This window comes from Chrysemys picta, chromosome 9 (assembly GCF_011386835.1).
Source record: "Chrysemys picta bellii isolate R12L10 chromosome 9, ASM1138683v2, whole genome shotgun sequence".
NCBI lineage: Eukaryota > Metazoa > Chordata > Testudines > Emydidae > Chrysemys > Chrysemys picta.
Window position 1 is genome coordinate 87179888 of NC_088799.1, and position 24132 is coordinate 87204019.

The 24132-nt window shown below is 42.7% G+C and overlaps 2 protein-coding genes across 6 annotated transcripts in view; both read right to left on the reverse strand.

Annotated features, from left to right (window-relative positions):
- LOC135973540 (uncharacterized) overlaps window positions 1–24132 on the reverse strand; it is a 904472-nt gene that overhangs the window by 46763 nt on the left and 833577 nt on the right. The gene's annotated exons all lie outside the window — the stretch shown is intronic.
- Window positions 1–24132, reverse strand: part of LOC101951137 (transcription initiation factor TFIID subunit 4-like) — a 109791-nt gene that overhangs the window by 43697 nt on the left and 41962 nt on the right. For all 5 annotated transcript variants that reach the window (XM_065557309.1, XM_065557304.1, XM_065557305.1 and 2 more), the window contains one exon: window positions 19826–19981. The gene's annotated coding sequence lies outside the window, so the exon portion shown is untranslated. The remainder of the gene's footprint in view (window positions 1–19825; window positions 19982–24132) is intronic.

The window sequence follows — 24132 nt, forward strand, 5'->3', positions numbered from 1 at the left end:
TGTGAACTGCATCTACACCTTGGATATGAAACACAACACAACTGCAATGGGCTGACCGCCCAGGAGTAAGTCACATTCAATATTAGGATGTCTAATGGCCTGTCTGAAGAATGGATGGGGTCACCCTTGCTCTGGAGTACTCTTTAGTGGGATAAGCATTCGCGTCTGTAGGATCCTAGAAGAACCCTCTGCCATAGAGGTGAAGAAGCACTTGTGCTAGCTCCAGTCAGCAGAGAGAATAGGCCCAATTCCGCTCTTTTACTTAGGTAACTATCAGTGAAGTTACTACAGATGTACACTGGTTTTAGTGAGAGCAAAAACAGACCAGCTGTTTATAAGAACTAGATCAGAATCTAAAGCAAGACTCAGGGAGAGGGGCTATTTCTTAACAGCTGCTAAGCCATTGATTTCCAACAAATTTGGGCAACTGTACCAATTTACAAGACTAGTTATATCCACAGTATCTGCTGCCTCCCATTCCATTATGCAAACAGGAGACTGTGTTTGGAAAATCACCAGCTCCGTTGTGGGCTAAAACACAAACAACTGGACAAGGAAGCAGTGGCTTTTCACAGGGAAGATGGAGCCTAATATACAGCTAAGCAAAACCTGAAATACCAGCAATGGTTGCATACTAGTGTCTGAAAGCAACTCTAATGAGCAACCTGGACTTGGCTTTGTATTTTATTATATGGACAGTTTGGAAACTACTGTGTCTGCCAATTTGTGGAAACTAAAGTGGGATACATACATAGGCTGTCTTTATCTGGGATATTAGCATAATATTTAAAATATTTTGTAATAACAAATCCAGTTAATTCATGCTAGATCATGACAAATTACAAGGCCTCATTCTCTGGCATTTGTCATTACACCAAAGTTTATGTTGTTTATGGAGGAACTTTTCAGGGATGGTTGGATATTTTGCTCTCCACTTCTTTTGCCTGAACAACAATCAAGGCTGCCATGTTTTGACTCCATTCCTAACAGCTACATTGGAGAGCAATATGTTTGGCTGTTACTCTACGGGCCCATTGTTTTCTTGTCATTTTCACTTTTGTATTGTACAAAGACTCCTTCAGGCTGTAACAGGTAACATTACAGAGGGGAGAAGTATTTTGGGGTCTGACATACTTAGCTCACATATTTCTGACCTACAGCCTTACAGAACTGTACCAGCAGATCCCAGCACCCTATAAATTTAGTAGGTTGCAAAAGGGCATTGATATGTCAACTGATTCATTTCTCTGTAACTGGAAAAATGACTTTGCTGCAGTAACATGCTGTACTTTAAAGGTCACAGTGAACAGGGCTTTGATAAATCATGCTTGACAACTGCACAGTGATAACAAAGGAAGAAGACTTAAAATTAGTAAACAAATGGACAGAGTGGTTGGAAAATCCAGTATTCTAGATTAGAGATCGAGTTAGCCCAGTGAGTTATATCAAGCTGAAAGTAAGACAGAACTATGCACTCTGTTGTCTATGGCATTTTGAAAGTATCCATCACAGAAGTAACTAGGTGCCACAATATTAGGATAATTTCCTTTACATATGCCCTACTGACTAGGTATTGTAGCTGTTACAATTAAGGAAGGGAAACATATCCAAGCTTCTCTCTCTCTCACTCATACATGTATACATATACAATCTGTTTGGTTCTTCAAAGAAAGATGGTTAATTTCCTGGTTATGGACTAAGCATTAAGCTTCCTGACCATACCTCTCATTGCAAGGGTCACCGTTTATGAGGGTGAATTTAGAATAATGGGGTCAAATACATATAAGCATAACTTAGAATAGCAGATCCTTTCACAGAGGAATGCTGGGGATAAAGTTTGGTAAGAATGTGCCTCTGGCTCTTACAAATAGCCCATGACTGAATGTTTAAATCTCAAGACACACTAAATTGAGTATAATGCCGTTGATTGTTCCCTTATGGCTATTTTTAAGCACATATAGCCACACCCAGCTGCATCTGGATAAGTCAAACTGTTCCTTTCTCTCTTGCAAAGCATATAGATCAGAACTCAATATACCCACCAGCTCTGCCCAAACCTTTCACTTTGTTCCCCAAGTCCAGACATCAGAGCTTCAGCAAAGACTGTAGCTGGGAGTTGAAAGCACTGTAGGTGCTGAACATTCCATCTGGCTTTAGAATTCCTGTAGCCAGCACTGGCACCAGTATTTCAGTTCTGTACCGAGCGCACACACAAAAATCTTGCAAATCCTAAATGATTTTTTTTTTAAATGTATATGGGGTCAAATCGAGAGAGAGTGCCATTAACTTCATTGGGAGTTTCAGGTGTTCAGTATCTTTCAGGATATGGCCTCTGGATAATAATCTGGAGATTTACTTTGCATTTCCCCTTGGCAGCTAACAATACCCTGATCTCCAGAGAGCACCTTGGCGAAATTATTTATATAACACCTGGTTTATGCTTTATTTATTAGACTCAGGCATCCCAACCTATAATCTCTTATTACACCCATGTCCAGAATACTTAAGTGTTTTGGTTTGGGCTGTATTTGTTCTATTTGGGAGCTTAAGCCTCGGACGCATATTTACTTACCTTCCCTGGATTTAATTAATTATTGATTGAGGAGGTATAGAAATGAGCAAAAGTTTATGTGTCATAGAGGGTTGCTCATGGATTTAGGGACTGATATGTTATATCTAATGTATGTGGTTTTACTTGGTAAAATCAATAATTATTTTTTTAAATGTCTCTCTAAGGAAAACTGCAGAAAATTTGAATACCTAATAAACACTAAGGTCCCACTCCTGCTAAAAGCTCCTTGTAGATGGAGCCCTACATCCATGCAAAACTTATTCAGGATAGGGGCCTAAAACACTAAAAGCCAGATTCCTGCTGCTTTGCACTGCTCCAGCAATGCAAACAGCTGTAAACCTGGTCCATTAAACTAGGTCTATGGTTACTTTTACTCCTGGGGGAATTCTCTGCCACTGCGAGTGCGCAGAATTCATGTCCCCTGCAGATGGTTTTGCTTCCCTGCAGAAAAATGAAGGGAAGGGAAGCAAATGGAAGCTGCAAGAGCAGTCATACACCACTCCCTAGCTGCACAGGTACATTGTTTCAGGCACCCGGAGCAGCCGGCGGAGAGGTAAATCACCGCAGGGCTGGGGACACCCCAGCCAGTGGCTCCGACCCTGAGCTGGGATTAGTTGCTAGTCCTGGCTGGGCTGGAGGCAGGAGAGGACGGGACTTCCTCATCCCCTGCAAGGAGTAGCTAGGGCTGTGTCAGACCTACCCCCAGAAACCTCCCCGAGCTGCAGGAAGCTCAGCATCCTCCCCTGCTTCCTGCCACCATTGCTCCTCAGCTGCGGAGGGAGGTGTCACTCTAGGGGGAGCTGCTCTCCCATCTGCTCATCCCCACTGACCCCAAATTAGCTGCACCCAGACCCCCACCCCACCAAGCCCTACTCCCCCAGCACCCAGATCCCCCCTGATAAAACCGCCACACCCAGACCCCTCCGCTAAGCTCCAACCACTTTCACCTGGAAGCCCCTGCAGAATCCCATTGCCCCCGCACCTGGAACCCCGCCCCCCACGAGCCTCTGTGCATCCAAATCCCCCCACATCTAGACAACCCCCTCCCCCAGCTGCCTGCACCCAGATTGTCCCACACAGGATCCTCTCACCCCACACATGGATCCCCACACACTGAACCCCTCCACACTTGGATCCTGCCTGGTTGAGCCTGCCTGCCTCAGACCTGGTGCGCCCGGCATAGAGGCAGGGCCCCAGGGTGTTGTGCTGTGTCAGGGTTGGGTGCAGCCTCACCCTGAGTCTGTGTCCCGGGGGTGGAGGGTGGGGAGGCTGTACAATGATCTCCCACCTTCGTACAGCCAGTGGCCTGTGCTCCCCACTGCCATGCTGGAGCCTCTGCATTTATTTATTGACAAATAAAACATGCAGAATTTTGCAGAATTTAAAAATACTTTGCATCATCACAGTAGTGCAAGGCAGGCTGGTGAATCAGGAATTAAATCACAGTTCTTATCTTCTCTGACCTAAAGCTCAATCCTGCTCCCACTGAATTAAATTAAAGTTTTACATAAAACTTCAACAGGAGAAGGTAAAACACAGTGTGCCCGGTTCTCTATTGCATTTTGTATTCATTGTCCCCTGTGCAAAGTGGATGTAAAATGCTGCTATTCTGATCTGGTGGAGTTTAATAGCCATGTTTTGCACTCACTTTGCACAAGATGAGAAGGACTACCCCAGGTGAAAGGCAGTGGGGATTCAGCCCCAGTGGTTTCATATCCACATTGTCTTTGCTTTTGACTCATGTGGGTTCACAGCACCTCAAGTTTTGCTTTCAATTTGAATAAACTCCAGTATTCACAAAGAAACACACTGAGTTTCACCTGGCTTCCTGTCATAACCATGTGGGACCACAAATCATCTTGAGTCACTTGATTATGGGCCCAGATTTTCTCAAAGGACCAGATCCTCAGCTGGTGTAAGTCATAGGAGCTCCACTAAAGTCAGAGGAACTGTGCCCATTTATACCAGCTGGTGAACTAGGCCTCTAATATGTTCATTAACCATAGCAAATCTTTCAACCAACTTGGTCTGGGATTTGTGTTTGTAACTGATACCTGAAACCCAGTGAGTTTCATGTAGTTTAGGTTTTTGTTGCAGGCATTTCACACAGTTTTGCCTAACGACCCTACAGAAACCTAAATACCGTAGGACAAATTCATCTCAGGGATAATACTCTGGCTAGCAATGAACCTATGTCAGGCATGGCTTTGGCCCTGTGACTTTTGAATTTTTTTGATTTTTTCAAATAGTGGGGAGTAAAAATATAAGGATGTTTAATTAAAAGGAAAGGGACAGGATGCCAGATAGATCTTGGTGTAATGGTCACTATGAATTAGGCTCTGTGATAGGAATGGTGTTGAAGTCAGTCTTTAGCAGTGGCTGTTGTTGTGAGTGTCCATCTGAGAAGGTCCAAAATAAAGGAGTATGACTGAGTAAGTTGGCAAGGAAGAAATAAAAATCTCAAGTCATTAACTTTAGAGAAGCTTATAGAAAGCTGTAAAAAGATCTGCTCTGATATCACAAGTAAATCACACTACGCATGATGAAAAGCTTTGCTATTTGTGCATGTAATGTTTGTTGACTTGAACATTCCCAAGGCAATTTTTAATTTTCATTGAAGACTTCCCTTTCCTTATTTAAAGTTGAATGATTTCCTTCTGTGGTTTTATCAATGGGCCAGAAGGGTTGATAAGATTGCTTCCTTCCTATGCTAGATATGCTTGGACTTCTGCCATCCCATTTTGAAAAGTAATACATTTGCCTTCCTGTCTTGTGCTGAAGCTAAATGGAGTGGGAGTCAAACTAGCTTCATTCACAAAACACAGCCAGAGGATTGACACAAGCAATAGAAAGTTAAACTAATAGACTGGTTTGGATCTGAGCTGCTCAGGGGCTCACCCCTTGTACCTTCAACAGTCTCCCACTGCAAGAGAGGGCACAAGGGGCAAATCTTCTCCAATGCAAAGGGCCTCATGACTGTGAACGATTGTGGCTCTGCTGCACAAGGAAGAGTAGAGGTGGCCCAGAACCCTCTCTCTGCCCATATTCACTCCCACCCCAAGCCCCTGTGTGGTGTGGAAGTCTGCCTCTTGTCTGTTCCTTGCACACCGGCATGAAGGGAGATGGGAATGGACGTGGGGTACGCCCACAGGATCTGCTTTCACACAGTCTTCCATCTTACCACCCCTGTGGAGGAGGCATATTAGGGCTGCAGTGGCTACTGAAGCATGAGGGCTGTAGGAACAGCCAAGCATGGCTCTCCAGGGATTCTTTGGCCTGATGGGGATGATTCTTTCCCATCCCTCATATTCCCAAAGCCCAGGTACTCAGGCTGAGAGAGTGAATTTGGGCCTAGCAAAATCTTTGTTATACATCATACACACTGTATCACAGTAGACTCTATCCCCATATATCAGGGGGTAGCCGTGTTAGTCTGTATCTACAAAAACAACAAGGAGTCTGGTGGCACCTTAAAGACTAACAGATTTATTTGGGCATAAGCTTTTGTGAGTTAAAACCTCACTTCTTCGGATGCAACATATACTGGCAAGTACGGCAGATACAGACAGCTCAATACTGCTCTCATATATGTTAAGGAGCATTGCCTTGGATCATTTACAGTTATCTGGGGTATGGCTACACTGTAATTAAAAACCCATGGCTGGCCCATGCCAGCTGACTTGGGCTCAAAGGGCTTGGGCTGCAGAGCTGTTTAATTGCAGTGTAGATGTCTGCGCTCAGGCTGGAGCCCAGGCTCTAGGACATTGCGAGCTGCGAGACTCCCAGAACTCAGGCTGCAGAGCCAGAACGTCTACATCACAGTTAAACAGCCCCACAGCCCGACCCCGATGAGCTCGAGTCAGCTGGCATGAGCCAGCTGCGGGTGTCTAATTGCAATGTAGACATCCCCTGTGTTTTCTGAACACAGGAGCAAAGGAAGCAGCTGTTTTAAAAAGAAAAACAGCAGTACATTCTCCAGGATCTGAAAGCAGAAATCAGCCCTGAACTTGCTATGTTGCTTTAATGCAAGATGATCCTCACCATTTTTCACATCAGTTTGGAAAAATTCCAGCTCAGATGTATTCTTCCAATGTAATATCCCCTCACAGTTTCATTTGGACTTGGTATTCATCGCTTCCTCTCATAAAATCATTGCTGTGTAGCATAGCCATTAAAGAATGGTTGCTGCATTTCCATCCCAGAAATGGATGCATTTAATTGATTGGTGATGTGATCTCACTGTATGTATGAACTCAATAGATGGGGGATTTCAACTATCCCCATATTGACTGGCAGGGCCAGTGCAAGGAAGTTTCGCGCCCTAGGCGAAACTTCCCCTTTGCGCCCTCCCCCAGCCCTGCGGCAGCTCCCCGCCCCCCGCTTCGCCCCTCCCCGCGGCAGCTCCCCCCCCGGGGAGCTGTGCGGCAGCTCCCCACCCTAGCTCACCTCTGCTCTGCCTCCTCCCCGAGCACGCCACCCCTGCTCTAATTCTCCTCCCTTCCCAGGCTTGCGGTGCCAAACAGGTGATTGGCGCCGCAAGCCTGGGAGGTGGGAGAAGTGGAGCGGCCGCTGCGCTGGGAGAGGGAGTCTGAGCCGCACGTGTGATTAAACCAGGATGGGCAGAGATGCAAAACTAGGCTCTTTAGTGTCCCTAGCCTCTGTTTGCCAGAAGCTGGGAATGGGCAATGGATAACTTGATGATTACCTGTTCTGTTCATTCCCTCTGAAGCATCTGGCACTGGCCACTGTCAGAAGACAGGATACTGGGCTAGATGAACCATTGCTCTGACCCAGTATGGCCGTTCTTATGACACTTGAGGCCTGATGCATTATTATACTAGAGTTGACCTCAGGGCAGAATGCAAGGTGAGGGCAAAAGTGGTTTTATACCACTTTTGTGTCTTATTTTGGGGGCCCCAGTTTGGGTCCCAGGACAGTTTAGAGCAGACTCAGGGCAGCACTAGCTTGCTCCTTGCTGCCAATGACTTCAAGAAGTTGTTATGGCAGCTAGTAAGAGCTGCAACATAGCAGAACTCTGGACCAGGCCCTGTTTTCCCTGTAAAACCCTTCATATAACCATACCCCAAGAACTGCTATGAAAAGGGTGGAGCAGATCTGCCTACAGCAGATCTATGGTGCACAAGAAATCTCCTCTATGCCAAGGTATTTCCCCAGGGGCTATATCTGCAAAGCCAAGGTACATGGGCTGTAGGGCAACAATGATTCAGGCATTTAGAGTTAGTCTGTGATGAAAAGAGTTGACAGTATATAAATGTAAAGTATTTTCAACGTTTGTTCCCTAAAGTTCCCAATTTCCAAAAAAATCCAAACAAACTCCCAATGCCTCAAAGCTTCAAAGGCTAAAATGTATTCTACTGCAATCCATCCAGCTGCACAGAGTGGTAGCTGCAATAATATGGAACAAATTAAATACTATGATTTGGTTAGGTTGAATATGGCTTGGAAAAAGTGTATTTCTAGTGAAAACCAACCTCATGAGGAAATTTAAGAGGTGAAGTCATAATGTGGGCTAGTCAGTTCTACAAGAAAACAATGTCAGCCCACACTGAACTGCTGATTAACTTGGCAGGAATCTCACTGTCTGGGGTCTTAAAGATATTACACTCAAAAGAGTTTTGGTTTTCAAATTCTTTTTTTTTTATCATTGACTTTAACAGCTGAGTTTTAAATCTAATTCTGAACACTATATTATAAGCTTTTACCACAATGTTAAGCACTATAAACAAGGTGACAGAAGCAGTGCATAAAGAAATCTTGCAAATAATTGCTTTTAATTTTCCATTACAGAGATATGTGTGGTCTAGTGGTCTGAACACAGTAATAAGAGCCAAGAATTCTGAGTTCTAATCCTCTCAATCCTCTCTATGGCCTTAGGCAAGTCACTCTGGCCTTTCTGCTTCAGTTTCCCTATGCTTTATTTACCTCCCACACAGGTGTTGTGTAAGCCTTAAGTTTCTAATGCTTGTAAACTGCCATGAAGACATAAAATGCTGCTAAAGGTGGAAAATGTTAAGTATTATTAAATTAGCCCCCAGTTAAGCAAAGCCACTTCAGCACATGACTGATGGATGGTTAGGGCATTAGACTGGCCTTGTGAAATCTGAGTTCAAGTTCCTGCTCTGCCACAGGGGATTACAGTACTGCCCTACCTCACAAGGGTGTTATGAGGATAAATGCATTAAAGATTATGAGGGGAGCTCAAATACTATAGAAATGGGGGCCATCTCAGGACCCTGGTCAGATTTTGTTGAGTAGGGATGAAATTAGGCATTTAAGCATATGCTTAAATGCTTTGCCAAATCAGGGCTTGAACCAATAAGAGACAATGTGATGATCTATTCATGTTTTTACCATCAAGGATGAGCTCTACAATTTTCAAAGGGAAGAAGTCCCATTAAATGGGACCCTTTGAGGTACAACCAACAGAGTAGGCAAGTAATGTTTCTGTTTCCAAACTGAAGGCAAGTTCCTTCTCTCACTGACCATAGTGAAACTTCCATTGCCTTCAATGGGTGTTGTACCCTTATGGAAATGTCCTATAGAATTCATGAGGGATTAAACCAACAGGAGGCTATAAAACCCATAAAATGTAATAGCAAATGAGATCCATTCTTTATAACCACCCTATGGAAATCCATAGCAGGAACTTAAATATCTATTAATTCTGTAGGATGGTTCAGAAAATCTATCGAAAGGTTGTACTTGTGGCACCTTAGAGACTAACAAATTTATTAGAGCATAAGCTTTCGTGGACTACAGCCCACTTCGGATGCATCCGAAGAAGTGGGCTGTAGTCCACGAAAGCTTATGCTCTAATAAATTTGTTAGTCTCTAAGGTGCCACAAGTACTCCTGTTCTTTTTGCGGATACAGACTAACACGGCTTCTACTCTGAAACCTATCGAAAGGTTTTCATTTTCTATTACAATCTATCCGACTTTTCCATGAGGACAAGATCAGGTCTAAGTGCATGATCCTGAGAGAGAATGTCAGTGGTATTTGTGGCTGCTCAACACCTCTGACCTCAAACCCCTCATCCCCAGTCCCACCCCATAACCCGCACCCCCAGCCGGAGCCCTCACCCACCTCCTGCAACTTAACCCCCTGCCCCAGCCCAGAGCCCCCTCCCGCACCCTGAACTCCTAATTTTTGACCCTACCCCAGAGCCCACACCCCCAGCCAGAGTCCTCACCCCATCCCGCACCCCAGCTCCCAATTTTGTGAGCATTCATGGCCCGCCATACTATTTCCATACCCAGATGTGGCCCTTGGGTCAAAAAGTTTGCCCACCCCGGCTCTAGGTGCTACTGTAGTACTACCAGTTGCCTAGGAACCCCAGCCATAGAGACCAGGATCCCATTGTGGTAGGCACTGTGCAAGCACAGAACAAAAAATTCCTGATAATAATAATAATGTAAAAGACCTGACTAGTCAATCTGCCATCTTGCACTAATTGTTCCCTTCATTATATTTCCAGTAGACTTTCTGCAGTCTAGTTTTAAATGTTCCAAGTAATTCAGTTTCCAGCACTTCCTTTGGGAGACCACTTCACAATGTAGCAGATCTCACTGTCAGGAAAGTTCTTCCTGCTGTTCAGTCTAGATTTTCTCTTTCTTAATTTCCTCCTAGTACTTGTTATAGCTCTTCTGTACTACCCTAAATGCTGAGCCTTTGTCTCTAAGGGCCATGCTACAGTCCTGACTAGTGGATCATGCCAGGTCTGGGGTAATTTTACAGGAAGTAATACACTGCCTTGAAAATATAGTGAGAGAAAACTATGACATAAACGGTTCTTTAAACAATTAAACCATGCTACCAATATTCTGCAAGCAATAGAAAGGAGGGCCTCAGAGAGCAATAGACAGACTATCTGCTTCTAGTTACAAAGTACATAAAAGCTTTCAGCTCTCAAGGTCAGGGTGTAATGTTTTTCCCCATATAAACAGCTGTTTTGCCACAGGACTGCCTTTGTAGATTCCTTTCCTGCCCTACAGCATATGCTTGTAGATAGCCCTGCAATGCAATTTTTCTGACATTTCTATAGCTACACAGATTAAAGATGTTCAACCTTTACTATCTTTTTCTCTTCCTCTGTACTTCTCTCACTGTCAGTTACAGCTTATTTAAGTGAATATGTTTTTGTTTTTTAATTTATGATAATATTATGATATTCAGGCATCTGCACCACTGTTCTGAATAGACTCAGAGCTGCTACAATGTGTGTCAGAGCATAGGCCCTGTACTGCTATCAGTTAATGGAGAGTCTCCTTGAGCATAAGAGGTGAGGACTGTGCTTTTGGAACAAGGGACTCTAGTTCTAAACCTGCTGTCAAGTTTCAAATGCTCATAGTGTCTATTGTGAAGTCTTAGGTGGCCACAGAGTTGCTAAAATGTTTTATTTAGCTGTTCATAATTTTTATGTAGCCATTTTTAGTTTAAGTGGTGCAAAGAATATACAATAGTTACAGACTTAGCATACAAATAAGGTGTTAACCTGTTCCACATTTCTTTTAATCCTTAAAGAGATTTAACAATTACAATCTGACTTTAAATAAAAAGAGCTAAATTCATCATTGGTGTAAATCAACTGACTACAATGAATTTACACCAAAGAAGCATTCAACCTAAAAAACTTCAAGAGAACATGTGCTACTTTCATTCCTTACCCTGCAGAGGTTAATGTACTTAGTAAGAACGTAATCCAAATGATTGTGCATTTTTTAAAATCATTGTTTTTTTGTTGAGAAATCTAAACCTCAGCAGATGGGATCATTAGCACCACAGCTCTGGCAGTGGATTATTTCATGAGCCTATGTATGCGAATTTGTTGGTCACCACATCCTTCAGGGCAGAAGAAATCCTGTTTATTATAGGAGCCAAAGCAAAGCGGCTGCCAAACATCTGTGAGAAATTGAACACTATCCAGGTCTAATCTGAAACCCGAGTGGACAACTAGCTGCTAGCCTCTTCTGTCTAGACTGGCTGTTGTTCCCTGCCCCCACCTCAGATCTCTTCTGTGAGATGGCCAGCGTGAAACCTGCAGGCCAAAAAGAGAATGGCCCAACTAACGAATGCTCTCATTAAAGCCACCAGAGTTCCCCTATATTCTCTCCTCTCTCACCTGCATTGAAACTTTAGTAACAGAAGAGCATGTTTTTAAAGTTGACCAGCACTAGCAGCTATGAAAATAAAACGCCTGGCAGATGTTCTAAGAGAGTGTGTGCCCTGGTTTTAATTTGTATTAAAATTAAGGGCCTCTACAAGTGAAAAGGCATGTGGTGTGCTTGAGGCCCCTTCCAGCTGAAAGAGTGGAAGGAGAATAAGTTCATTGTGAGCTATGCCCTCATTTTACTTACAATGACTTTCACATAAAGGCCATTTTTAATCTCTCAGGGATTCATCTCTAACCTAGGGTTACCATTCGTCCGGATTCCCCCGGACATGTCCGGCTCTTTCGGGTTAAAAATAGCGTCCGGGGGGAATTTGTCAATGTCCGGACTTCCCCTCCTCCCCCCCCCCCCTGCAGAGCGTGCGCGCGGCTTACAGACCAGCCGGGGCTCCGACAGCCAGAGCCAGAGCCCTTCCTGCACTTCCCCCCGCCTCTCTCCTGAAACTTGACACCACTCCCCTCCTCTCCCTCCCTCCCCCTCCCTGCATTCACAGATCGCCGGGCTGTTCGTCTGGAGCTCCGACCCTGCTGCCCTCCCCCGCTGTCGAGCGTGCTGCTCTGCAGCACAGTAAGGGGGCCGGGGGGCAGAGAAGCGGCAGGGAGGTTCTGGGGGAGGGGGTAATCAAGAGACAGGGAGCAGGGGGGAGGGTTGGATGGGTCAGGGAGTTCGGGGGGGGGCTGTCTGGGGGTTGGGGGTGTAAGGTTTTGGGCAGTCAGGGTACAGGTGGGGGGGTCTCAGGAGGGGGCAGTTAGGGGACAAGGAGTGGGGGGGTGTTTGGGAGTTCTGGGGGGGGCTGTCTGGGGGTTGGGTGTGTAAGGTTTTGGGCAGTCAGGGTACAGGTGGGGGGGTCTCAGGAGGGGGCAGTTAGGGGACAAGAAACAGGGAGGCTTAGGTAGGGGGTGGGGTTCTGGAGGGCAGTTAGGAGCAGGGGTCCCAGGAGGAGGCAGTCAGGGGACAAGGAGCGGGGGGGGGGGGATCGGGAGTTCGGGGCGGGCTTTCTGGGGGAGGGTGGATAAGGTTTTGGGCAGTCAGGGTACAGGTAGGAGGTAGGGTCCTGGGGGACAGTTGGGGGGGGGTCTTAGGAAGGGGCAGTTAGGGGATAAGGAACAGGGAGGCTTAGGTAGGGGGTGGGGTTCTGGAGGGCAGTTAGGAGCAGGGGTCCCAGGAGGGGGCAGTCAGGGGACAGGGAGCAGAGGGGTTTAGATGGGTCAGGAGTTCTGGGGGGGGCTGTCAGGGGGTGGGGGTGTGGCTAAGGGTTGGGGCAGTCAGGGGACAGGTAGGGGGTAGGGTTCTAGGGGGCCAGTTAGGATGTGGGGAAGGTCTCAGGAGCGGGCAGTCAGGGGACAAGAGGCAGGGAGTCTTAGGGAGAGGGTGGAGTCCTGGGGGGCAGTCAGGGGACAAGGAGTGGGGGGGAGGGTTGGGAGTTCTGAGGGGGCAGGAAGTGGGAGGGAGTGGAAGGGGCAGGGGCGGGGCTAGGACAGGACGGGGGCAGGGCTAGGACAGGGGCGGGGCTAGGGCGGGGCTCCTCCCGTCCTCTTTTTTGATTGTTGAAATATGGTAACCCTATCTAACCCCCATCTTTGGGTCTCTGCTTTGCAGTTCTATAGAATCTGTTCATCCAAGAATCGCAAAGCACTTTGCAAATGTTAATTAAGCCTCTCAAACCATCTCCACCCTGATAATTATTATATTTCTTCATTTGATCAAAGGGTAAACCGAGGCACAGAGCAGGGTTTTTGTTTAAAAAACAAAAATATATCAAAAGACACCTCTAATTCTGGGTGCCTCTGTTTTTGGCAAGGCAGACAATCACCTAGGGCCTGATTTCTGAGATGCTGAGCACTCATGGTGTTAAGTGAAGGGAGTGAAAATCAGACCAGAATGATGGGTATCCAAAAAAGTGTAGCATCTGAATTAATGGCCACATTGAAGAGTGCTGGCATAAGCAACTTGCTCAAGGTAACAGAGCAAATCAGTGTCATAACCATGAAGACAGATGTTAAAATATCCAGTCTTTTGGTCTAATCACTGCTTCATTTACTCCATGTTATTTTCAGAACAGCATACTAAATTATATAAAGTTTAGACTTTTGCACTATGAAATGTGCCTAAAATTTCTACAAAGAATGTTACTATATGTGCAGCCCAGATGCTCCAGTTAAAAAATATAAATATAAAATCTTTCTGTGAATACGGAACCCCTATGATGAGAGTGGGATTTGAGTTGGGCATAGGCAGGAAAGCACAGCTCCTCAAGGAGTCAGGTTAGCATGGAAGACAGGATGGACCTTATTCTTTCTATCTATCATTACACCCTAGCAGTTACACCTGTTTATCATAGGGTCCTTGCTACTCTCCTGCTATATCCATAATGAACTTTCAAACCAAAACCTTCTAATCATCCTTGGGGAGGGGGACAAACCTGATCTCCCTTGGATGGGAGGGTGAAACTCCACAAATTAGCAGACTGCTAGGAGCTACATCTGACCGCCCCCCCAGGACAAGTTAGAGCAGCCTCAGGGCTGTTTTAACTATTGCTGACAGCTCCCAGCTCCCCAGAAGCTGACTTGCCAGTCAGGATTGCTGGAGTAGATTACATCCCAACCCTGCCTTCACCCAGAGTTAGTCCAGTACACTACTATATGTGGGGGCAAGGAGCAGCTGATATAGAGGTGGCTGCATTCTGTCACCTCCTAATCACACAACAGTTTATTATAATTGCAGAGAAAAGCACACCCCGCCGCCCAATCAACAGCCAGGCTATGCTCATTCATCTCTCCTCTCTCATTTGCTTTAAGAAGAAAAAACACATCTAAAGAATCATATGGACATTCCAAATTGACATGGGGGAGGGGAGAATGCAGAACAGGTCACTTTTATGGGCTAACGTCTTTAGCAATGTTCCTTTAAATTTAAATTTGAATTTTTATTTTTTAATATTTGTGGCAACTTTGGGATAGATTTGTGAAAATCATGCCTCATGTCAAAGATATGACATTTCAACATTTAAAATGTGATGATGTAAAAGAGTCTATGGGAAGAAAGTGTACTCCCCCTTTAAGGCACCAGCTGGAGCCTACCTCCTATGGAAAATCCAGGAGGCCCTGTCCCACCTGCGGGCTGAGCCATATACACAGAAACAGAAAGCAGAGAGGGAGAGAAGAGGAGAAGAGGCATGCATGTAGGCAGTCTTGTGTAAACAAGACTAAATTGATTCAGAGACTTGGGTGTGGGCTGAAAATCTGGAAGCCCCAAGCCTAGGGCTCCCAGGGTCCTGATGAATTGTTTGTTACAAGTAGGCGTGGCAAAATCTGATTTTTATTATTTAATAATTTTGATGGATAATATTAATGTTTATTTTAAAGTACTTCTTTATTTTTATTGATTGGAATTTTCACAGTTGTGGGGCAGTTATTGGAGCAGACAGTAATAATTTAATGTCAGGACATGCTGAGATTCAAAAAGTTAAAGCTTTAGAACTGTTATAACACAAATTGTCAACATCATATGTCACAATATACAAAGTAAATATCCTTAAATCACATGCTAATAAGTTCTCAAGTAGCATTTTTTCTTATTTTCCCTATCTGTAAATTTTGATGATCACCGATGGAAATATTTTTTCATTGGTTTATGTATGCACAGTGAAATCAAGGTTTACTGATCTAAATCTAATCCTTCCAAGCCTAGTTATGATTCCTGTCCTAGAAACCTGATTAAAAGAGGGCATGGTATTTTGTTAAAAATACGTTGGCTTCTTCTTGCACTGTGCAGTTAAAGTGAATTGATTGCTGCCCTCCCTTGGGAAATTAAGGTGGGACACACCTGCAGAGCCACACAGGCAGCAAGTGTGTGCTCAGGGGATGCCCACACCTTTACAGATAGATAAAACTCATAGCATAATACTGTTGCTTCTAATTAAGATGCAAACCCTGCTCCTACAGTAGTCTCCTCTATAAACATGGGGTGAAATCTGACACCATTAAACTCAGTGCAAAACTCCCAATGATTTCATCAACAGATGTTCACGGTACTGCAGTCTCTGACTCTACTACTATCTTTTCCACACATCAGGCCTAATGCAAGTACTTTGGGAAAATCATGTATTGTGATGCAACTGACATTGATTTTGTTGAGAGGTGACCAATGTTGAGTGGCATCTTCTGAAACAACAGTGCCCTAGACCTTGATCCTGCAATGAGTTCCAAGCAAGCCTAATAGCTTCAGTGGGACTTTGTGTAGACACAAAGGTCTGCTCATAGTGATGGAATTGCAGAGTTGGTGCCTCAGGCTATGTCCATACTACGATCTAGGGGTATGGTTCCCAGCTCATGTACACATACTTGCGCTAACTTGTCACTTGATGAGAGCTAGTGCAAGTATAAATAGTAGCATAGCCTTGGTAGCACAGAAAGCAGCACTAGAGGCACGGCTCAAGTATGCTAAGTACCTATCTCGGGGATTCAGGTAGGTTTATATTCAGCGTGGCTAACCTGTGCCTCTGCCCATGCTACCACAGCGACGTTACTATTTATACTCGTGCTAGCTCTCATCAAGTGAGTGCAACTATGTGTACGTGAGCTGGGAATCATATCCAGGGCTTGTAGTGTAGATGTAGCCTCAGTGTTTTTTGCTTTGGATAAAGTTAATTTATTAGTTTCATTTGCTTTTGTTCATTATTGATCCTGCAAGCTTTACTCAAGCAAGCAGTCCAAATTATATCAATAGGATTGCTGATGTAAGTAAGGCTGCAAGACTGGGCGCAGAGTCATTTTAGCCTGAAAAGCCTCTGTACAAGAGACAGCAGTATTATGACAGGTGTTCACCACTTTCAATTTTCAGGAGGGCACATTAGGTCACCATGTTAAAGGCCCCGCTTAGATCAAACTTTACAGTCTCAGATGATACAGTGTCTTTGCTGTAGATTTTAAAAAGTGATATATAGCCACAGGCCCACTGAAAAAATCAAAGATCAACCTGTTTACAAAGAGCCGTATGAAACAACCTTCAAAGGCTTTGGCCCTGCAGGCTGTGATGTGCCCTGTTATGACCTGCACAATAGGTCAAAAGGAATATAAGTATAACTTTTTGACCATTTCATCCTGTACTGTATGTTTGCTTTCTTATTGTACTTCATGTTCTGAATATAAATAACTATCTCTGTCATTCTGCAGCCTTTGACTATTTTTCTTGCAGCAGCTCTGCTGCTTGGCCCTTTTTTAAAGAGGATATAATAATGTTTCTCTTGTAGTATTTTATAAGTTCCCAACAGGGAAAATTACCTGGATTTGTAAAGTACATGCCAATGTTGTGTAAATATTTAAAACTCAGATCAGGATGTAGCAATTATCTTGATCTTTAAAACAATTATCCTAATTTTCTCTTTTGCACTCACACTTGTTTTCCTTTTACCAGGACAAGTTCGTTTCCAAAAGCTCTCTCCAGCAGAGAATGTGTCAAATCCATATAGTAGTGTAATGTCATACAGACACTGCATGCAGTAGCAGCATGACCACAATGCCAACATTGGTTAAAGATTACCAGCTTCAATTCATTGTTGTTACTGGCTTAAAATATTTCTAGTCTTGAAACATCATAAGAATGAAAAATACAAAGATATTTTTAATACAAAACTCTGGCTTGTGACCTGGCTTTTGTTACAAGTATGAATTAAAGGCCAAATCTAATTTAATGTAATCATGGACTTCCATGAGCTTTCAATCAGACCTATAAGTGATGTCCAACAAATCTGAGGCCAGAAAAATCTTATTTGTCATTCTGCAACCAGTGAAGCTGGCTTTCCTGACCATACTGTACTCATCAAGGACCACAGTGATCATCTAGTCTGATCTGTACAACACAAGCCATAGAATCACCCCAAAATAACTCCTAGAGTATATTTTTTAGAAAAACATCCAATCTCGATTTAAAAATTGTCAATGACAAAGAATCCACCAACATCCTTGGTAAACTGTCCAGTGGTTACTCTCATTGTTAAAAAATTATGTCTTATTTCCAATTTGAATTTGTCTAGATTCAACTTTCAGCCATTGGATCATATTATACCTTTCTCTGCTAGATTGAAGAACCCATTCTTAAATATTTGTTCCCCATGTAGATACTTACGGACTATAATCAAGTCACCCCTTAACCTTCTATTTGTTAAACTAAATAGATTGATCTCTTTGTTTCTGTCACTATAAAGCACGTTTTCCAATCTTTTAATAATTAACGTGGCTCTTCTTTGAACCCTCTCTAATTTATCAACATCCATTTTCAATTGTACCAGAACTGAATACAATATTCCAGAAGTGGTCACACCAGTGCCAAATGTCGAGGAAAAATAACCTCTTCACTCCTACTTGAGATTGCCTTGTTTGTATGTAGATGGGTACTTTTTAAAATTTAAGACCACTCTCTTAATAACTTAATATCAGTGGTTCCCGAGCTCTAGTCTATAGCTAACCATTGGTCTGTACCAGTGGCTCTCAACCTTTCCAGACTACTATACCCCTTTCAGGAGTCTGATTTGTCTTGCATATCCCAAGTTTTACCTCACGTAAAAACTACTTTATTACAAAATCAGACATAAAAATACAAAAGTGTCACAGCACACTATCACTGAAAATTTGCTTACTTTCTCATTTTTACCATATAATTATAAAATAAATGAATTGGCAAGAGGTTCCTTTCAGTAAGGTTCTAGATAGAAAACTGCCTCTACATTGTTAGCATCTATCCTGGTCACAGAGATCAATGGGAGTTTTACCATTGACATAAATAGAAGCAGGGTCAAGGCCCTAGTAAAAGCTACAAACAGTTTATAAATCAAAACCTGATTTCTGATTGCTAGTGTCCTGTTCACCTATCAGTTGCACCACTAATAAAGATTCTGCAGTCAGAACGTAGTTAACCCATTGCTAAAGTATGAATGAGAACAGAATCCAGCTTGCTCTTTCATAACTCCACTAGCTCTGCATTGCCTCTAATAGCAGAAAAATATTTGTGTGTGTCAGCAAAACAACAGTAATTAGATACGACTTGAAGACCCACAGGGAGCAAACAAGGTGTCTTGTTTACACAATCACCTTCCTACTATAGCCTTCCTCTCTGTAGAACTAACCTTGTTGTCCTGGCAGATAATTGAAATGAAAGTTTAAAAGGTTTAAAAATAAAACCTTGAAGGGGTTGGAAAAAAGCTCTTGAAGGGAAAGTCTAGTTTCCACATCACCAGACCTTTGATAATCCATGCAAATACATTAAATCATAAAATTGCCACTAGAGATGGTCCAAACCCAGGCCTCAGATGAGAAACCCCCTGAGCTTTGTGAGGGAATGTTGATATTTAAGCCTGGATCTGAATTTAGTAGTTAGTCCCTATCTCTATAATGGGCAGGACTAAACCATGGACCAAATGCTGCCCTGTCTCCAACTTTGGGGGTTTGAAGTATGGATCTAGATTCAAATTTTAAGGATGGTATCCATCCATAATTATCAAGAGAAACATAAGACTTAATTGTTTCCTGTTTATTATGTAGCAAAAGCCTTACCAGAATATAATATTATACCATAAACCTAGAGGCTGGTTTCTTGTCCTATTACCCTAGCCACTTTTACTTTTTTAACTGGTTAATGTGACTGGTTTACTATCAGAATTATATGTGGGGTACCAGATGGTATCAGTTTCTGGCCTTCCCAGCACAGACAGTAGAAAAAGGACAAACAATAGAAACAACATTAAAAATGTGATGAGGACTATTTACATTTTCATTTCTGGGCCCACATCAATAGGACATTGGAACACAAAATGTGACTGTTGAGCAACTTAGCAGTTTAAGGTGCTGACTGCATTTTTGAGATGCTGAGTGCCCTCAATTCCCATGGAACAACAGAAATTGAGGGAGCTTGGCACCATTCAGAAACAGGTGCTAGGCTTGAAATTTGTGGTGGCTGTCCCAGAGCAGAGTATGAGATGCAAGTGAGAAAGAAGAGGAAAAGAGGAAGAGCTGTCCTCTGGATGGTCTGCTGTTCAGTAACAACTCAGATAATCAACAGTATCCTACCTCCCACTATGATGACATTGTGTTTCAGATGATAATGCATCTTCTCAGAGCCACTGTGTTTCAAAACAAGTTGTACTTGGCAGATTGCCATGGTGTTGAGTGATCCTTCTCCTGTGGGATTCCAGAGCTTCCACAAACACAACAGGTCACTTTTCACTAATGTGACATAAAAGAAAGAGATTGAAAATATCAGTGTTGACATTGGCTGACTGCTGGAATTAGTATGCAGAACCAGGTTCTGTTTACAATGCAGATGTGTTAAAGGGAAATAGTGTAACCTGTTCTTCCCACCCCCTCAAAATCACCCTCTCCCACACACATACATACTGCCACACTGAGCAGCTGGCTGCAGTCTGAAAAGAATTGCCATGTATTTAGTCTTTTGACTTTTTTTTTTTTAATAAGCACACATCAAGCTGATGGATGACAGTGGTAAGAAGCAGAATGCTGGTTAGTCCTGCTCCCAGGATAAAATCTAACTTCGTCATCCATTCCAAAACACGTGAAGAATATGACAACAATAGCTTGAGACATTCTGTCAATCCACCTTAAACCCAATCTGTTGGAAACACCCATCGGTAATGCATCCGAAGGATTCCCTTTTTTATTTCTTCTTCTCCTCCTCCTCCCATTCAGCATGTGGGAAGTGCAGCACTCTGACTCAAAATTAGTGCTGCATAGATGGTCTTGTGACACAAATTCCTGTACAGTAGGAACTTGCCCCCAATAACTATTTGTATTTAGTGACACACTTGAACAGTTATCAGAGATATGCATTTTTGCAATTTTTTAATCCAGATTAATTTAAATGCAACTTTCAGATCAGACAAGCATGACATTGATACATTAAGCTGAGGTTAAGAAAAGAGCTGCGCAGATGAGCATTAGGGCTGAGGCACTGCACAAGGTAACACACTCAGAGGAGTATGGTTGTAAAGACAACAAGATCAAAAATTGTTAAGATGTTTTCCAGACGATAGAAAATATCCTATATCGATATTATTAGTGACGTGATATATTGCCTAGCATAATTCAGAAAAGTATAATGATACTTCAAAATACAGAATATGATCCACAATTGGGAGAATACTGGTAGACAGATGTTACATTTTGTGGGGGGTCCTCCCCCCACAATTGATTTTTCATGTGTGTGCATGTATTGGCCCAGATCTTCAGATGGTATAAATGAGCATAGCTCTATTGACTTAAAATGACTTCAGTGGAGCTATGGCAATTTATATCAGCTGAGGATTTGACACAACACCTCAAAGGAAATGACCTGGATTTGAACTCAGGACTTTCAGCTTCCTAAACACATACCTTTGAGAAGGTAAAAGAGCAGCTCCAATAGGCCATCTGGTAAAGAAAACTGCTCTGTGTGAGCAGGTCAGTGATATACCAGTAGAGGAATGGGATGCACCCTTTCCTACATCTCACTATCTGTGCATTCATGATTAAGGAAACTGTCAAACAGATGTTGAGAGATACAGAAAAGAGCAAGTCGATGGATTAGACTGACAGCTTCTCGGATTTTTTATTCTTCTCTATCATGCTTCTGTACTCTAGTTGTGTAGCATCACCATGGGCTGGCTAGCTACTGACTGCTGATATTGTTCGTTTATTTATACCCAGTTGTGTAAGTGCTAGAGCTGGCTGCTTACCAGCCTCCAAATCTCCATGGATTATCTCCTCTATTTTGATATCCTTTTCTGAAACACAGAGGCAACTGAGTATTGAAATAAAACTCAGGGCTTTTTCTGAAGCCTTGCAGTGAATTCAGTGATTCAGCTGTTGTCAGATCGTCTCATATTTTGTTTCTGGGATCACAAATCAGTTAATATTTAATCATTTTACTCATCTAATGATAAAAATATTTAGTGGTATTTTTATGTTGGAAGTAATAATGGAACTATTCATAGGCCATTTTAAAATTAGGAACTAATGAAAAGTTTGTCTTAAGTCTTAGACCTTTACTTTGTTCTTAAATACTGTTTAAATTAACACAAACTGCTATTCATTTGTGACATTTTGAATTATTATTATGAATTATTTATTATAGGTATCACTGTACAAATCTAAAGGAAGACAGGATCCCTATCCCATCAAGCTTACAGTTTAATGCATTGTTCCTACAAAGAGAAGTGTGCAGGCAGATTGCTGCATCCACAAAGAATCCCAATGACTTCCTTTCACTCTTAAAATTAACCACTTGATTAAGTATGGTCCTGAATCAGGACCATAGTGATGTCAAAGTTGTGGCCCATTTTATTTCCATCTTCTGACTCTTTTACTGCTGAGCATCTGAATCTCACATGCCAGAATCACCTGGTATATTTGTTTTTAATATTTCATGTTTAACAAAGATAAAAATAACATCAACTGAAGTTCTTCATGAAAGTAAACTTATTTTATTATCCTTTTATTACACTGTTTGCATCAACTTGTGCCAGCTTCCCCTGTGGAGCGGAGGGTGAGAATCTGAAGGAGATCTCCTCCACCTATCCCCTCACAGCCCTGGAAGTCAGAATCTCACAGATAGCCCGTCGTCTAAGGGAGGGAATATGTTGCAAAGGTGACACTCCTCCTTTCCGCAACCAAATGTTCGCAGCATGGACTGGGGGCACAGATACCTGTGCATTTGTTGGTGACTTAGTTAAAAGCAAACCAGTAATGAGAAGGCCAACCATAAAATTGAGAATGATGTCTTAGTGGTAGAGAAAAATATGAATAAATTGTTATTTTATTTTAAAAAAATAACACAGGATAAAGTGCAGTAGGACAAACATCTCATCAATAATCATAATGACTAACCAGCATTTGTGATCTGCTCCAGGAGAATGAACACAATTTCTTTTAAAATGACTAACACATTTCTAAAATTCTATGTTGTTTCAAAAGAAAGTACTTTGACCTACAGGCTCAATGTAAGAAAAATGACTAAAGTGAAGAATCCCACAAAAATTCCCAGCTACACACTTGAAATGAACACACATATTTGAGGGTATGTCTACACTTTGAGCTGGGGATGTAATTCCCAGCTTGAGGAAACATACCCGCACAAGCTGTGATTGAGCTAGTGAGCTAAAACTAGTGTATCGCAGCAGCATGAGCACTGGGAGGGGCTAGCTGCCTCAACTGCATGCCTAGTGCCTTCAATGGGTATGTGCTCCGGGTGACTAACCCCTCCCACTGGTTGTGTCATGGCAGCTACACTCTGTTTTTAGTGCTGCAGCTCAATCAGAGCTGGTGTGGATAAGTCTCCTCGAGCTGGAATTTAGACTTTCCAGCTCCAACTGTAGACATACCTTTAGTTCCTGCATTTTCTGTTACTTCAGTTTTCATGTTTTTGGTACTTTTAATTCTCATAAATTGCAATGGCTCATTTCAATAAAATCAGGTCAGAGTGGGATTGATAGCCTTAGAGTTACAAAGCACAGGGAAAGATGAGAAGTACTTTAGGTGAAATTTTCCTCTCAATTACACCCAGGTAACACAGCTGAAGGTGATAGGGTCATATGAAGAATGGTTTGGTCCAAGATGGCTTAAGGTGATCACAATAGCAGCCTGGGAAAGTGGAACAGTAGTGGGAAGGGTTATGAGCTCTGTCATTTAAAGAAGTTAATTTAGTGTTCGTGAAAAGTGCTGAATTAACAGCTTTAAAGATTGAAGTCCTCTGTTTACCCACAAAGGAATTACAGCCTGGACAGTGTGGGGAACTGTGCCTTTAAGAAGCTTTGGCAATAACTAGTTGGAACTGGTTGTCATATTATGCAGAAGCTCACGTTATGCAATGCCAGTGAGTTACAACTGAGACACTGATAGAAGACCTATCTATGTTAGACTCCTTGACTCTGAATGATTACTTAACACCACATGGAACCAAGAGTAAAATAAACTAAGAAAATATCCTGCTTGGAAGAATGGAGCAGATAAAGCCTCATTAGAGCTGAAACTCCCTGGAAAAGTGGAAACAACTTGAGGTTTAAAAAGTGCTTCCCTTTGTATCTGAAAGCACTTGGTGCCAGCAAAAAGGAAAAACAATCAGAAGGTAGCCTTATTTCTGACAATAGCTGGTCCTGAAACACTTAATATGTTTAACAGTTTTTAGTTAAGTCAGACTGATGAGGCTAACTATGAAACTGTATAAAATAAATTTGAGTATTGTACTCCACTTGAAAAAGAATCATGAGATAGATATTTTTAAACTGAGTACAAAAAAAAAAGGTGAAACAATAGAAGAGTTTGTGACTGATCTAAGACTAAAGAGACCATCTTGCAATTTGGAGGGGCTAACTGAATGTTCCTAA